This window comes from Hirundo rustica, chromosome 4 (assembly GCF_015227805.2).
Source record: "Hirundo rustica isolate bHirRus1 chromosome 4, bHirRus1.pri.v3, whole genome shotgun sequence".
NCBI classification, from domain to species: domain Eukaryota; kingdom Metazoa; phylum Chordata; class Aves; order Passeriformes; family Hirundinidae; genus Hirundo; species Hirundo rustica.
In genome coordinates, this window is record NC_053453.1 from 38,481,909 (window position 1) to 38,496,608 (window position 14,700).

At 40.5% G+C, this 14,700-nt stretch overlaps 1 protein-coding gene across 3 annotated transcripts in view; it reads right to left on the reverse strand.

Annotated features, from left to right (window-relative positions):
* The window catches only part of OSBPL8 (oxysterol binding protein like 8), an 83,390-nt gene extending 69,039 nt beyond the window's left edge, over positions 1 to 14,351 (reverse strand). For 2 of the 3 annotated variants that reach the window (XM_040061357.2, XM_040061354.2), the window contains exon 1: positions 14,237 to 14,351. The gene's annotated coding sequence lies outside the window, so the exon portion shown is untranslated. Of the gene's footprint in view, positions 1 to 14,070; positions 14,108 to 14,236 lie in introns of those variants that run through there. The other variant, XM_040061356.2, reaches the window with a different exon arrangement.
* Between the last annotated feature and the right edge of the window lie 349 nt (positions 14,352 to 14,700).

The window sequence follows — 14,700 nt, forward strand, 5'->3', positions numbered from 1 at the left end:
CAAATGTTAAGTTACCAGAGATGAGATCGTCCTTAAAACAGAGATCCAGAATAAACTGTTCCCATGTATGGGATTTGAGCACACTCAGACACTTTGTTTCAGATTACCAAAAGAAAAACCAAGTTTTCCATAGTAACTCATATTTCTGACTAGAAAATGCTGTTCTAATGCAGGTGGACATCTGGTTCACCTGAGCTTTCACTTTACTTGAAATGGAGGCACTTTCAGAAAATAATTGCCTACATAGAAAACATCTCAGTTTCATTGCTAAAATACAGCTGTAGTCTGTCAGCAATACATTTTCCATGCAGTACCCCCCAAAAGCAGTAACTTCTGTCTGGAAGCTGACTGTTCACATCATAGCATGCACAGCATGAGTTTCACAGGAAGGAACTACCACTCACTCCTGGAAAACATAAGTAACACGAATCCAAGTATATAGATTGCTTTGACTTCCAATTCCCTCTCTTCCTAAAATTTTAGCAGGAGTTGACAAAAGCAAAGCATGCTATATCCCATTGCTACAACTCTTACGTGCTCTGCTGCACATGCCAGAAGCAGACTTGAGGAGCAAACCGTGCAAATCCCAAGCCACCATCATGGTGAGATCGCATTATTTCATAATGCGTAGAAATACTACTCCATCACTAGCAAGTCAGTAGTTTTAGGAACCACCTCAACAGCAATTTCAATGCTCCCCCAGATAAAATCCATCTCCTAGCTGTCAGCCTCATTATGCACCTCAAGCAAAGTACATAACACTAGGTGCCAGGACACCAAGGATACAAGCTTGTCTTTGTAATGCTCACAAATCAGAATTCATAGGAGTCTAGCATTTCTATTCCTTATGAGGAAGGACAGCCTGCTGAAAATCAAAATTACTGTCTTTGCTACTCAGCAAAACATTTGCTGGGAACTAGAGCATGAGACACCAGAAACAGTGATGAAGGAGGAGCAGAAGCCAAGACAATAATATGTCATCCTCATTAACTCAGGAAACAAAGTCCAAGGCTGTAATGAAAGGCAGACTGACACCACTGCATTCCACCAGAGTACCAGCAGTAGGGCTCCTACAAGCGCTGGTCAGAGCAAATAAACTTCTGCTGATAACAACCTCTCTGGACTCAGTACTGGGAGGAGTGGAGCATTACTAATTTTGCTTTATAGCTTATGCTTGTAGTAATTTGTTTGAGGAGGGAGGAGACATTGGCATAGGCACCTGAACTGCAGCTTCTCCCACACTGTTACAATAGCATGATCTTTTCAAGGTAAGCAGCAGAGTCTCTCATGCAGGACAGCAGCAAAGAAGAAAAATGAAATATGCTACTATATGCTTAAATGAAAGGAAAGAGGTGTGTGAGGCTAAAGATAAAACTTTTATGGACAGAGAATAAAGCTGGGATGGAGAAAATATGTTGAGAAGTGTCAGACAATTATAACCAAAACAGTTAATGACACAGGCCCATCACCTAAAAGAGGACTACAGCAAAACAAATATGGAAATAAATATGTATTTTTAAATCACAGAACAAATTTCAAGCAAACATGACCCTGCATCAGGATGGCAATTAAGGCTGCCAGAGCTCAAGTGAGCTTTTGTTCAGTACTGATGGCAACAGCAGCATTGTGTCACAAGAAGAGGACAGATGCTAAGTGGAGTTGGAAAATTGTACCTATTATACCTGTGAGCGGTAATAAAAAAGCTTCATCATTTCTTTTCTTCTCCCTCACCACTCAGCTCTTGGGACCCTTCACAGTGCAGAAGGGAGTGAGGATTCAGTGAGAGCTTTCAGACTGAAAGATAAAGCCCTGGTAACATATGTGCCCAAACAAAATAATCTTTTTTCAAAGGCTCCAACACATATGCACACCTTCCTTCACTCAGGTCCTTTCCTAAGACTTTGCATGAAACTTGTTTAGCAATTACTTTTCGTTCCTCTACAATTTCCCGTCTCAGCTGCCCTGCTGCAGAACACACTGTGTAGATTGCAGGTGGTCAGCTATAGCAAGTTACAAGTCATTAAAACACCATCTGCTCCCTGACAAAAACAACAACCACTAATTTAAAAAAAAAACAAAAAAAAAACAAAAAACAAAACCCACAACCACAAAACACCCAAACTGTTTAAATGAAATTGTTCACTAACACTGGAAACTAATGCATTTTTTTAAACCCACAGAAATATCTACAAAATGCCAAACTGAATCACAGTTCAAATTTATGTGCTATACCACAGACATGTTTCAGCCATGAATTTTGAATGCTATACATTAAAATCAACATTAGGTCTCTCTGTATAATTTCCCTTTCCTCTCCCTGGGCTGCCAGCACAAATGCTTCTTTTACATATTAAATTCACAAAAGGTCGACTGCCAGACAATATTCTGCTTTCAGAATTAAAAGGACAAATAAATTAAAACTCATTGTCCTTAGTTCTTAAGAACAATACACAATGAAGTTACCCTTAACACTGTTTTCTTAAAATGCAACAAGGCTTAGCTTCCTGAAGTTTAAAATGAAACCCAAAACCCAAAAGTGCCAGCAGTCTGAGAAGCCTGAGCCTCCTGTTGCTGCCCAGCAATATCAAGTGTCCACGCTGTTACAGAAAAATTACTGGTTTCTTCTTCCGAAAGCAGAGTAAGCCATCTAATTTTTCTACTGGATCTTCATCACCCTGATATATAATATACTGTTGCAAGTTCTGATGAAGACAGGAAGATAGGATTTTACTGTTCTCAGCATGAGAAATGTCATGCTGGTAAGTATTTCAGATGTATAATGAATTCTTGTACATGTAATAAGAGGAAGAAGTAGTCCACAAATTATTATCCAGAATAATTAAGGAACAGAGTTCAGAAATAAATCCATGTAAGGGAACAAAGAATGAAAATGCAGGAAGACGAGCAAAGCAACATCTGCAATATATTTTTCTGAGATTCCTACTGCCAAATATTTAATTTATGTAGGATTTAATTTCTTCTCTTTTTGAATGAAGGATTGGAGGTGATACTTCAAAGCATTCACAAAAAACAGCACCTGAAACAGACCAGCTCAGTGTTGACTTCTGCCTTATTCTGTTCATGCCTCAATTCCATCTATGCTGCTTATGTATTGATATGGCAATTAATACAATGCAGATTATTTCAGTATATTTACATTAAGAGATAACACAAGTCCTATTCATAAGGTTATATTTATAAAAACAATCATCAATCACAGAGGAAAGTGACTTAAGAAAAAAAAGATTTCTTCATTTCATAAAGAAGGATGAAATACAATTTGATAATTGATAAAAGGTAAGAATATGTGTACTGAAGTTATTTTCTGGTCAATTAGTAACAAAATTTAAATATTTTACTCAAGAAATGGTACAATATGCAGCCATCGATTTGTTACACTTGAAAAATAACCACCATCTACCAGATCTTCAATCTTCTTTTTGACATAAATCAAGCTCTGTTTAGGAAGAAGGTAGAAATCAACAATAAGATATACAGGGAAACTTTTTAAGACTACTGAAGATGGATATTGTTTATAAGCCGAAAACTGGGGGAAAAGTCAAAGGCTTGTGTTAATTCAACAAGGATGTGTCTGAACACCAAATAGCACAACTTGTAACATGTGATCTGACAGTGACCAGAGCAGAGGTCTTCCACAAATTTAAAAAGAAAGCAAAGCAAAACCACCAAAGACCAAGCCCTCTCAGACCACATGCCTCATTTCCTTATACCAGTTATCCGTTTACTTAAGAAAGTATGTTTCCCTGCTCCAAGCTGACAGCCAAACAGAGCTGATTACACAAAAAACCTGATTATTACACTTCAAAGAAACATATTCTTGTTAGTGCATGGAGAGGAATACTGAGCAGTGTTCTTTGAAGCACTGACAGTAACTGGGTATAGTTAATATTTAATTAAAGTAGTGACATGGTACGGATCCATCTATACACTCTCTCAGGTTTATTTTTTGCCAGTTTCTCCTTCATTTTACAGGGCAGCTCACTGCTCTCTGTTCTGCATTCTACCTTGATTAGAACGTATAAGCTTTCTGCTTGGTGCTCCTTTGCCTTAGCAGACTTTTTTTTTTTTTTTAATCAAAGAAGAACTTTTTTTCATGAAGGAAGAATATTTATTTCTTGTTGATGATTTCAGAAGAGTGTCTTAAAAATTTTGCTTATGCTCAGTAATTTTGTGTGCTATTTAAATGGATGGAATTGTCATTTCTATAGAGGAAATGCTTTCTGCTTGCCAGTATCACAGGCCTGAAGTCCATGCCTTCCACTGATGACTTTCTATCCCAGGTATTTTAATGTAGATCTTTGCATTAAGGTTTATCCTGACCATTCTCAAGGCAGCACAGGTTTGCAACAGTTAACTACAATCCTGTTTACAAGCTAGAATCAAGATACTGTTTTTAAAAACAGCAAGCAGTAAATCTTTATAGATAGCTTAGTGTGGGGTCCTTAATTCTGTGTACAAAACAAGATCCAAATGCTAGCTTATTGCTTCTCTGTACAATCAAAGAGTACATTTTAATTACTGATAGGAAATTACAGAATTGTAATTTTCAGCAGAGGAAATATGTAACATAAATCTTCCAGCCTCCAAGCGATCATAACAGACAGCCCAGCAAGACCCCTAGTGTTAGAATTGTAACTTTTCATGTATTGTGCAGATTCAATTTAGTTGGGGTTTTTTTTGTTGTTTTGTTTTGGTTTTTTTAAGACACTAATTGAAGCAGATATACCTTCAAAGTCTGCAATTTCCATCATACAGAGAAGCAAAGATGCTTTACTTACCCATACCAAAACCTTCTGTTTTTCTAAAGGAGTCTTCAAATAAAATGAAGGACTGCAGATCACAGCTACCCCAACTGTTGTGTCAGGCTGAAGACCCAGCTGGGAGCCCCGCACCGAGAATTGCCATCTCACAGTTTACAGGAAGTTATCTCCTTCTAATGTATTGCTAGGACACTCTTTCCTATGCAAATATATACATGCACACACAAATTATATTCTACAGGTTCAGCAAGTCCTCGCAGCAAAGCAGATGCTACATAGGCCCTGTATCCCATCCAGACAGCACACACCTGGGTGCCTAAGTAACAGGGGCAGGCATATCACTTCAGGGAAAAAAAAAATAATAAACCATCCTCCAGCTAGTAGTCCTCCACAGGGTCTGATCTGTCTGGAGAAAATATAAGGGTATTGTCATGCCCTCTTCTAAAACAATGATCTCCTGAAAAACAGCTAAAGCCACAGTTAGTCAGATGGTGCCTAGAACTACAAGAAATCAGACAGAAAATTCCCTTCAGCAGTTTAAAGGATGATTTTTGTAGGACAGCAAGGCAGAAGACAGATGGTAAGTATCCAGTGAAATTGGAACAGGTAATGTAGCTGGAACTGCAGACAAAGTAGACAGGACACATCTCACAAGAAAAAGCAGTAACCCCAGATGTCTTTTCCTCAATAAAGCTAACAGAAGGAGCCCCTCACCTACTTACACAGAAAAAAATTGACAGAAGAGAAGCAAAAAGGCCAGCTCAACATTGGCAGAGCAGATGCTATTCAGTTAGGATAAGGGATGCAAGTGGTCTTCACTCACAAAAGATACTCCTCCATCAGTAATGTGCATATGACATCCCCTTTAAGTACATTAGACATCAGCTACAAAAGCATGGCCAGATGTTCAGTCACACTAAATTAATCCTATCTGCTACTTCAGGTAAGAATTTAGCAGTATTCCTCAATCCTCTTCCTTTCCCTCTCCTGCATATTACCATAACTTCTGTGACATTGCCTGAACTGGAAAAGTATACTAACAGGACAAAAAACAGAAGCCAATACAGCATTTTAAGGTTCCCTCGTAAGAAATGGAAAGAGAAGAGCAGCAGATTTCTTACTCAGAGAATCACTCACGATCAGCCATCTAGAGTGCTGGAAAACATGCAATTCTAAAACCTAATATTAATATGGAAATTTCTCCCTGTAGACCTTGTCCCTTGGCTCCCCAATACAAGACCTAAAAGACTTGTATTGCAAAGACCTCTCCTTTGGTCTCCCAAAGTGGAAAGAGGGCATTATGAATAATGAGCATTAAGAGAAGAGAGCATTATCTGCATTATCTTCTGCTGCAGCACAGTCAGTTACTCAACTGTATAGTCATACTAGCAATATTTAACATGTTTTCTAAAATTATATTGTCTGGCATACTACACTGAGAATAAATGTGTGGTGTACAGTACATGTAACAAATCCACTGAGATGAGTCAAAGCCAAATTTTTCCTTCATTTGGCCCAGGTTTACAGTGCAGACTATTAACCAAGGTTAGCTGATGTACAGTCTCTCCATGTGCCAATATTGTTCAGAAGGAGAACAAGATATTAGAAAGAATAAACTGACACTGAGTGGATGCCAATTTGTGGCCCAAGTCTACAGAATTTTTTCTTTGTAGTGTACCCTCCCAATCACACTGTTATTTGACATCTTCAACAAATAATTCTTAAGCATTTTTGTGTGTGTGTGTTTAACTGTATCTAGACAAACTTTTTTTCCTCTAGACTCGGATTAAACACATTCCTAATTACTCAAACACAAGCAATAGCTCCTTAGAAGGTTCCTTAGTAGCTATAGAGGCACCACTTCCAAGTCATTTTTGTCCTGTTAAAGTTTCAACTCAGAACCACTCCTCTATTTCTAGAACTGGTATACTACAACTCAGTTGACAGTTCCCTTAGGTACCAACCTGATGTCTTTGGCTATTTTATTCCATATTTATGCATGGAATATGTATTAATAGAATCATCATGTTTCAAGTACTTAAAATATATATCCTCTTTTTAAAGTTAATCTGTCTCCTTTATAAAAAAAGTCCAGTAATTTTGAGTGTCCAACAGTCCTTCAAAAAGTACATTACAGCAGCTTCCAAGATGTGGAAAAATGACAACACTAGCATTAGTCATATTAGAGTATTCAACTTCTACCAAAAAAAAAAAAAAAAAAAAAAATTATACATCCACTTATCTGGGGAAAAAGAGTACTTGGTTGACTACACAGGTACTGAAAATGACCAAGGCCAGAAACAGTCTCGGGGGTTTGCAACATCTCCACGAAGCACCACTCCTACAATTTACCTCTAATCTAGCTCCCAGTTGTAACTCTACGGAGCCAGTGTTCAGTACAGCACACAAATGCAGTTTCATGTTCAGCAGCCATGGTGTTAAGTGGCAAGGAGCCAGCACGACTGACATGTTCCTACACAGGACGCACAAAGATTATCTCTGCCTGTCTACAAAGCAGGAGATGCACCAATGGTAAACTGCCTATGAACAAATAAATGCCTCCATCAAGATGAGCTGCCTCATTCCCATGCTGCACGTGTGAGAGTAGTGATGAGGGAGAAGAAAAAGCTAAGTGGTTCACTTTTAAAAGTCAGGCCCAAGTAACATACACTGCATTATATGCATTGCCATAATACATCTGTTTAGACAAAAACTTTTTCCTTGCATTATGTAATCAATTGCACTGCTCTAAATGGAGATCTAAACTGGTTCAGTTCCGCTCAGACACAAATAAACTTGTTCTTGTGATTGCTTTCCACTGGAAAAAGTACTGATAGAAACATCACAAGAGCTCTGATTACATCAAAAGACTTAGAACAGAGCTCTTATTAGACAAAGGTAAAGTCATTCAAGAAAACAGACTGGCGACTTTCTACAGCCATGTTAAATATTTGTTTTCGTATTTGTTATGCATCTAGAGTATCAGACAAACTGTGTTTCAGTCTGATACTCTAAATACCTAACATGTATGTTTTAGTCCTTCTCTTAGACTAGCTCTCCAGTGAGGAACAATAGGAAACCTGCTCTCCTGGTACAGTATGGTGCTGCTGTATGTGAGTCCCACAGCTGACAAACAATGAACTGCAGTTTATGCAGACCCACTGCTTTAATGCCTAAACAATATCCTAGCTATCTCTTCTGTGCTAAAGAACAATATTTGACTAACGCAGCACAAAGGTTCACAAGTTGCACCAAAACCTCCACTGCAAATAAACCGCCTCGTCTTCTCCTGGCATCGCCAGCATCCCACCGCACAAACAAACCTCCTGCCCTGCTCCTCTCCACCACACGTGCACATCGCAGGTCTCTCAGACCTCTGAGATGAGGCTGGAGGGAACGGCTTGCACAGGGAGTAGCAAACTTGGGATTTATTCTGAAAGCTTCATGTGGCTGTGAACAGTGTTTCTCCCCAGCTCCAGTCATACACTCTGCAGTATTTTCATGCCCTGCAGAAACAAACCACGATATGGTCTGCTTCAAAGGAAAAAAAAAACAAAAAACAGTGACCCATAAGCAGCTATTTACATCTGAACTAAATATGCAGGAATAAAGAAAAAACACACTACTTAGTACTGAAAAGGGCTTATATCCGTCACCATGTATCCTCACATCAAGTAATCTTTTCTACTACTTGCAACCAGAGCAGGGAAAACTAATGTTTCAAGTTTCTCAATTCAGTGCCATTTAAGGAGTATCTATTCATAGATTTACAGCATTAACACACTAATTTTTAAAACCTGCAAAGATTGCAAGACTATAAAATATGAATATATTAACTAAAAAAATTAGGTCAATGCAATATTCAAGCAAATGTCACCCATATTTTACCTAAAAAAAGTATTCACTTTGCCCATAAAGGATGCTTTTACTACCTTAGAAGTAATTAGAAAAAAAATCCACATGAAATTTCAAGCAAATGCTGTGTACCTGGTCAAGTGTTTCATGAATCACAAATACATCACATTTCACCTTTAGAATAAGGCCAGGAATCTTTTATAACTTGTGAACTTGCCACCAACTAAATTTGTAACTTTCACAAATCTTGCATCAACAATATGACACTCTTTTTAAGTATCACCATCCAGTTATAAGTAATAAATTGTTTGCCTTAACTCTTAATCATCTGTAAGAAACACAGCATCTAAAGAACATTTTTGAGGAAAAATATGCCAGTCCCTGAGATGTGGTCCTCTTCAGTAGTTAGAAAAACACCAACTGTACATGAGACAAAGCCAGGTTTGGAATGATGCTTCTGCTACTTGAAGAGTCAGGTAAACCTTTCATGGGTGTCACTCATTAATCTGAGATGGAATGAGAGGTGAAAAGTATCCTTTAATTTATTAAGCCTTGGGAATGCTTAGCAATAGATAAATAATACCCAAGCCACAGTCAAGAACCCAATTTGGTCTGCTAGACCACCTGCTAGCTATTGACTTTAAACATGTGAATTCTAAAAAAACCCACTTATTTCCTCACGTGTAATTCCTTCAATTGCTAAAACTCAATGAAAAATAAGTCTCCCTAAAACACACATTCTTCCCTAAGCTGAGCAAGAACACACAATTTTTTTTTCCACATATTTAAATGACCAATATTATACCTGCACTTCCAAGTCCAAGCCTATTCAAAAGAAAGTCACCGGTCTTTTGAAATAACCTTCAAAATACCATGGCTTCCATTTGCAGGCAAGAAGCAGATAATTCTGGAAGGAAACATGCTGCTTTTCCTTATCTCAACTGAATAGTCATATTAACAGCTTCTGCAGTACTGCAACACAAACACTGGGTGACAGGATTAAGGCACTGGAAAACGTCTGAACATACAGATAGCATATGAACTAGCTCAAGCATGATGCAATGAGAACACTTTCAAGGGGATGAATGAATGAACAGTTAAATAAAAAAAAAAAAATCAGATACACATTCCCATATTGTGTCAAAGTCATCGTAACCTTAAAAACTTCTTGAGAGACAGATGTAGCATTTTTAGTGGATGAATGATAAGTTCTGTACCCTATGATGAGGGAACAAGCTGAGATAAAACCTCACTTCCATAATTAAGAGTGTGAATAAAATGAGGTTTATTTATTCCTCTCATAGCACTAGAAGTCCAAGCTATTTCCTCAAAGTGAAAATCTTACTTCCCAAATGCCTTCTACCATCTGTCAAACAGTTTTAGCTGTTCTCAAGTAGCTTCTTATGCTACTGTAGACATTACATCTGCAACAGATTTCCTTCTTGTAGAGTACAGATGGGATTAAACACTGTTTTATAACAAATATAGCAAAATACTGCTCCAGATTTCAACTGTGTACAATCCAGAACCAGTTACTCTGAATAAAACACTTTTAACATATCTGCTACTAATGAGTGGCCTGTTATGAGCCTTGTTCCCCAAACTTCACTTGCTGCATTTATAGAATTCAACACTCTATATAGGCCTTCCTTTTAATAGCCAATGTCAGTCCTCACAACATCAAGCTCCATGATGGTCTGAAATTACCAAAATGAGACAAATTACCAGAAAAGCATGCAATTTGCTCCTCCCAAAAGCTGGAAAAGCATATGGTTTAAAACAAAGCTACACAGAGCTGCTTCTACTGCATCTAAACTGATGGAATTTCTCAGGCAGAGAAGGTACCTCCTTGATCAGAAGCTAATTCATAAGAACATCCCTAAAACAATGCAGATTCTTTAAGTCGAGGGTCCAAATTAGCCCACAAGGAAGCAGCAACATATGTCCTCTACTAGTTATCAGTACCATGAAGTATTTTTCAAAGTCAATAACTATTTTTTTTTCTTATTTCTGGTTTACTAGACCTCCTAACACCTAGAAAACTTGTGCAAGTCACACTTGTCTCAATGTTTGCTCACACATTCTCAAAACAAGCTAGAGCCTTGCAAAGCCCTTCACATTGCTCCAGCTTTAAACTCAGAGCATGACTCTCCACTTTGTATTAGTGGGAGGGGCATAGACAGTAGAGGGAAGGAAGGGAACTATTTACCAGCTGAAGCTAAACACAGAGGATATCAACTTTATCCAAAAGACAAGAGAACAACAAAAGAAATCGCTCAAGCAAAATTTAGAAAGAGTCCTCTAAAATGAATCAAAGGCTTTGGGGAAAAAAAAATTTTGATGCTGTAGGGTTTTCTGTGGGGCTGGGGAGCTTTTTAAACAAAGCAAATGACCAAGACTGTGCCCATCATTCCTTCTGTCTTAAATGAGATTTATTTCTGAACTATAGTACCATCAACCACTTGTTCTAATAGAAGCTAATTATAACTGCTGTCTAACAAAAAAAAAAAAAAAAAAAAAAAAAAAAAAAAAAGGGGGGGGTGGGGGGGAAGGAGGCTAACAGCAAAGGCAGCTCACTTGGTAAATCATCTAAAGAATCATTTCACACTTAGAAGCAGTATTTGTAACTTCCACACCAACTCACCAAACAGCCTAGGGCAAAGAACTAGGCTGCTTCACTCTTCCTGTGAAAACAGTGACTATACAAATATCTCCCTCAAAAAGCTTTCTGCTACTGCTCCTCTGCTTCCCAACTGTACATCTGCCAAAATCTGCCATTGCAGCAAGAACTTCATTAACAGCATAGTCTATTATGAAACACAATGTACCTGACCAAGATGTTCACATTACAGTTCAGAGAATAGGATCAGCAACTCCTGTGTTTGCACTGCTTTAATTACATTGCATAGACTGGAGAAAAACCCACAGTTGCAGGGGGTAAAACTATGCTGTTTTCTACAGCTATCACTATTTCTTCACTGAAGGTCTTTTTCTGTTTTTCTTCACAATTCTCCATTTTGTTGAACAATAAAAATTGTTCTTTTGTGTTTAATCACAAATATCAGTAATGTAGAGCTTGATGCACGTTCGTTAAAAAGGAACAAACAGAACTAAAACAAACCACATTGCTTGGCCCATTGGGAAGTTTTAAGTATTCAACGTTATGTAAATTCTCCAACAATTTTATTTTCAGTTCTGAAACAGAAGACCAAGAGACTAAGAGATAAGTTGTTTAACAGACAGCCTAAAGCAAGAGGAATTACACAGCACAGGAAGGGGGAAGGGAGAAAAGACCCTTAGAAAACTCTCCTGCAAGCTTCAGGAAACAGAATTTGTGTGAAATGCAGTGGAGAAGCAGGTGGTAAAACAGTAATCAGTAAAGAGATGAAAGCCTAATAACTGACTCGACACAGTTCATTAAAACTTGGCTAGAGTGTTCTATGCAAAGATTTACTGGACGGTGAGGAGGCTGGAACACAACTTCACAGAATACCAAGTATTGTTTCTTTACTAGGTGGTTGCACAACCATTTATTTGAAAGTGTAACAGCAGACCAGACAAAAGAAAATGAGTAAGTGCTGCATCGCCTCAGACTCTTCTCAATCACTCCAACAGAATTTAAGAAAAGGCAATCTAAAAATAAGCTATCTTCAATAAACTTCCCTTCCCCAAAAATTATTTTCCTTTCATTTATGCATTTCATTTCTCTTTGGAGCAAAACCTGAGATAATATAGCAAACACTTTTAAAAGAACAGGAGCACAGAAGTAAGATTTTCCATCCCAGTTCAGTTCCCTGTAAAAGGTGTTTGAGTAAAACATTGCTTCCTGCAACATCAGAAGATTCCTCCTTGTGTTGTAAAAGTTAACAAACATCAACAAGCATTTATAGAACAGAGTTTGAGGTACTCTGGGGGTTTACACATGCAGCAGAGATACGAGCTGGATAGCTTTTGACTAAAAAGTCACCTTTTAATTAATTTGACAAAGCAGCGTGCTTAAAAGGAGTTCTTTCCCTGACCCATGATTAAAGTAGAAAAAGGATTATGTATTGCTAGGTCTAAGCTACATCAGCCTCGAAAAATCTGGTTTACTTACAACATGTTTTTTAGGGTCTTTTCAAAGCTCAAAGAGTCTACGATCTTCACAATTCTACAACAAAACAAAACAACAACCAAAAAAAAAAAAAAAAAAAATCCACAACTGACCACAATCACATATCTCTTTTCCCCCCAAATAGTTTCAATTCTGAAGTAAACATGTCAAATCAGCATCTGTAAATGAGAGCTCTATGGCCAGGTTTTGGAAAATTGTATAATCACAAAACAAATTACTTCAAAGCTCAAGAGTTCTGACTAAAAACTAGTTCTTGGCTAAAACGACAAATTACCTCAGAAATTTGCAGGGAATTCTAAAAGAAAACAGCACACAGAGAATTCCACCAGTCCCTTCTACAGTTACTTGTTAGCCAACAATGCAACTATGTTCTTCTCCTACTTTCCACATCATTTAAAACCAGAACTGTATCAACTCTAAACTCTCACTTGCCAAACAACAGAGCTGACAAAGGCAAGAGGGAAACCCTGCTCTTAACACAATTTTGTTGCTGCCCATCATGTTCACTGCAGACTAACAACTCCATACTAACTCCTGTCTTTTCAAAACTTTAAACCTGAGGTTGATAATTAACGAGCATCAGCAGGGCCCCGATTACTTCAACACTCAACAGATCAAACAGATTTATATTTCCTATGAATAAGCTGAAATGATTGAAGTTATGAAAGTTGCCAGGTGAAAATCAACTGCTTCTAAAAGGCGTTTTTAAATCCTGATCTCAGTCCCACGAACACTGTTTTGGATAGTAGCAGCACAAAACACGTTAGAAACATCTTCAGCGACACACTGAATTGACGGTTTTCCTCCTTTCAGGAGAAGAATTCTACAGCGCACTGCAGTAAAACACAACTTGAGAACACTACTATTTCAAGCAACCGCGTGAACCTCATCTGAACGATCACCGAGCTCGTTAAGCAAAACCCCCTCGCAGCCCAGGCTCTTTAGAAGCGAGCCATTTGCAAGGCCGGCTAATAGAGATGCAGAAGCGCGGCTGGCAGCGCCACGGGGCTGGGGACAGTAACTAGGTTTCGCTCCCCAGGGCACGGCTACAGCGCAAGATTATTTTCCCGGTGCGAGGGGAAGGAGGTTACCGGCAGTCACGGGCGCTACATTTTAACTGCATTTAACGCGACCGGTTCCAACGGCGGCTGGCGGGCGGGCGGGCCTGGGGTGCGCGCACGGCGCTGGCAACAGCCGGCCCGCGGCTCCGGAGCCCCCGGCCGCGGAGCCCTGCTGGCGGCCCGACACCGCGCCGAGCTGCCGCTGCTCGTTCAGCCTCGCCCGCGGGACCCAGCTCTCCCGGCGCCCGGCAACACCCACCGGGCCCGGCGCTACCAGAGACCCCGAGGAGCTCCCGGCAACCCCCTCCCGCCCGGCAGCCGGGGGGACGCGGCACGCACGGCAGCGCGGCACCGGCGGGGGCCCGGGCGGAACCGCGACGCGCACCCCGCCTCCCGTCCGCGGCTCGCCGCGGCGCTGCCCTCACCTCCGCCCGCAGCAGGTCCGGCGGGAGGCGCGGATGGGCGGCGGCCGGGACCCGTCCCCTGCAGGCGCGGGCTGCGCTGCCCCGCGCGGCACGGGACGCTCCCGCCGCCCCGCTCCCGCTGCTGCCGCCGCGGCTCCGCGCGGTCGCCGCCTGATCCGCTCATCCGCCGCGGCGGGACGCGCGCGCGCAGGCGCGGGCGGCGGCCCCGCCCCGCGGAGCTGCGCGTGGGCGGACGGGCGCGGGAGCCGCTGCGGGGCCGAGGCCGGGCCCTGGGGCTGCCGAGAGAAAGGCCCTCGCTTCCTGCACCGGGAACCGCGAGCTGCGCACGACGCGGGGAAAATCCGGGCATATGTGGCACGCCGGCGCTGTAACATCATCCAGCGTGGCGTTACGGGATAACTTAGGCAGCGGAAAAACAGTAACAGCGGAAAGAAAATGAGGTCTGAAGCATACCCGAAAAACTG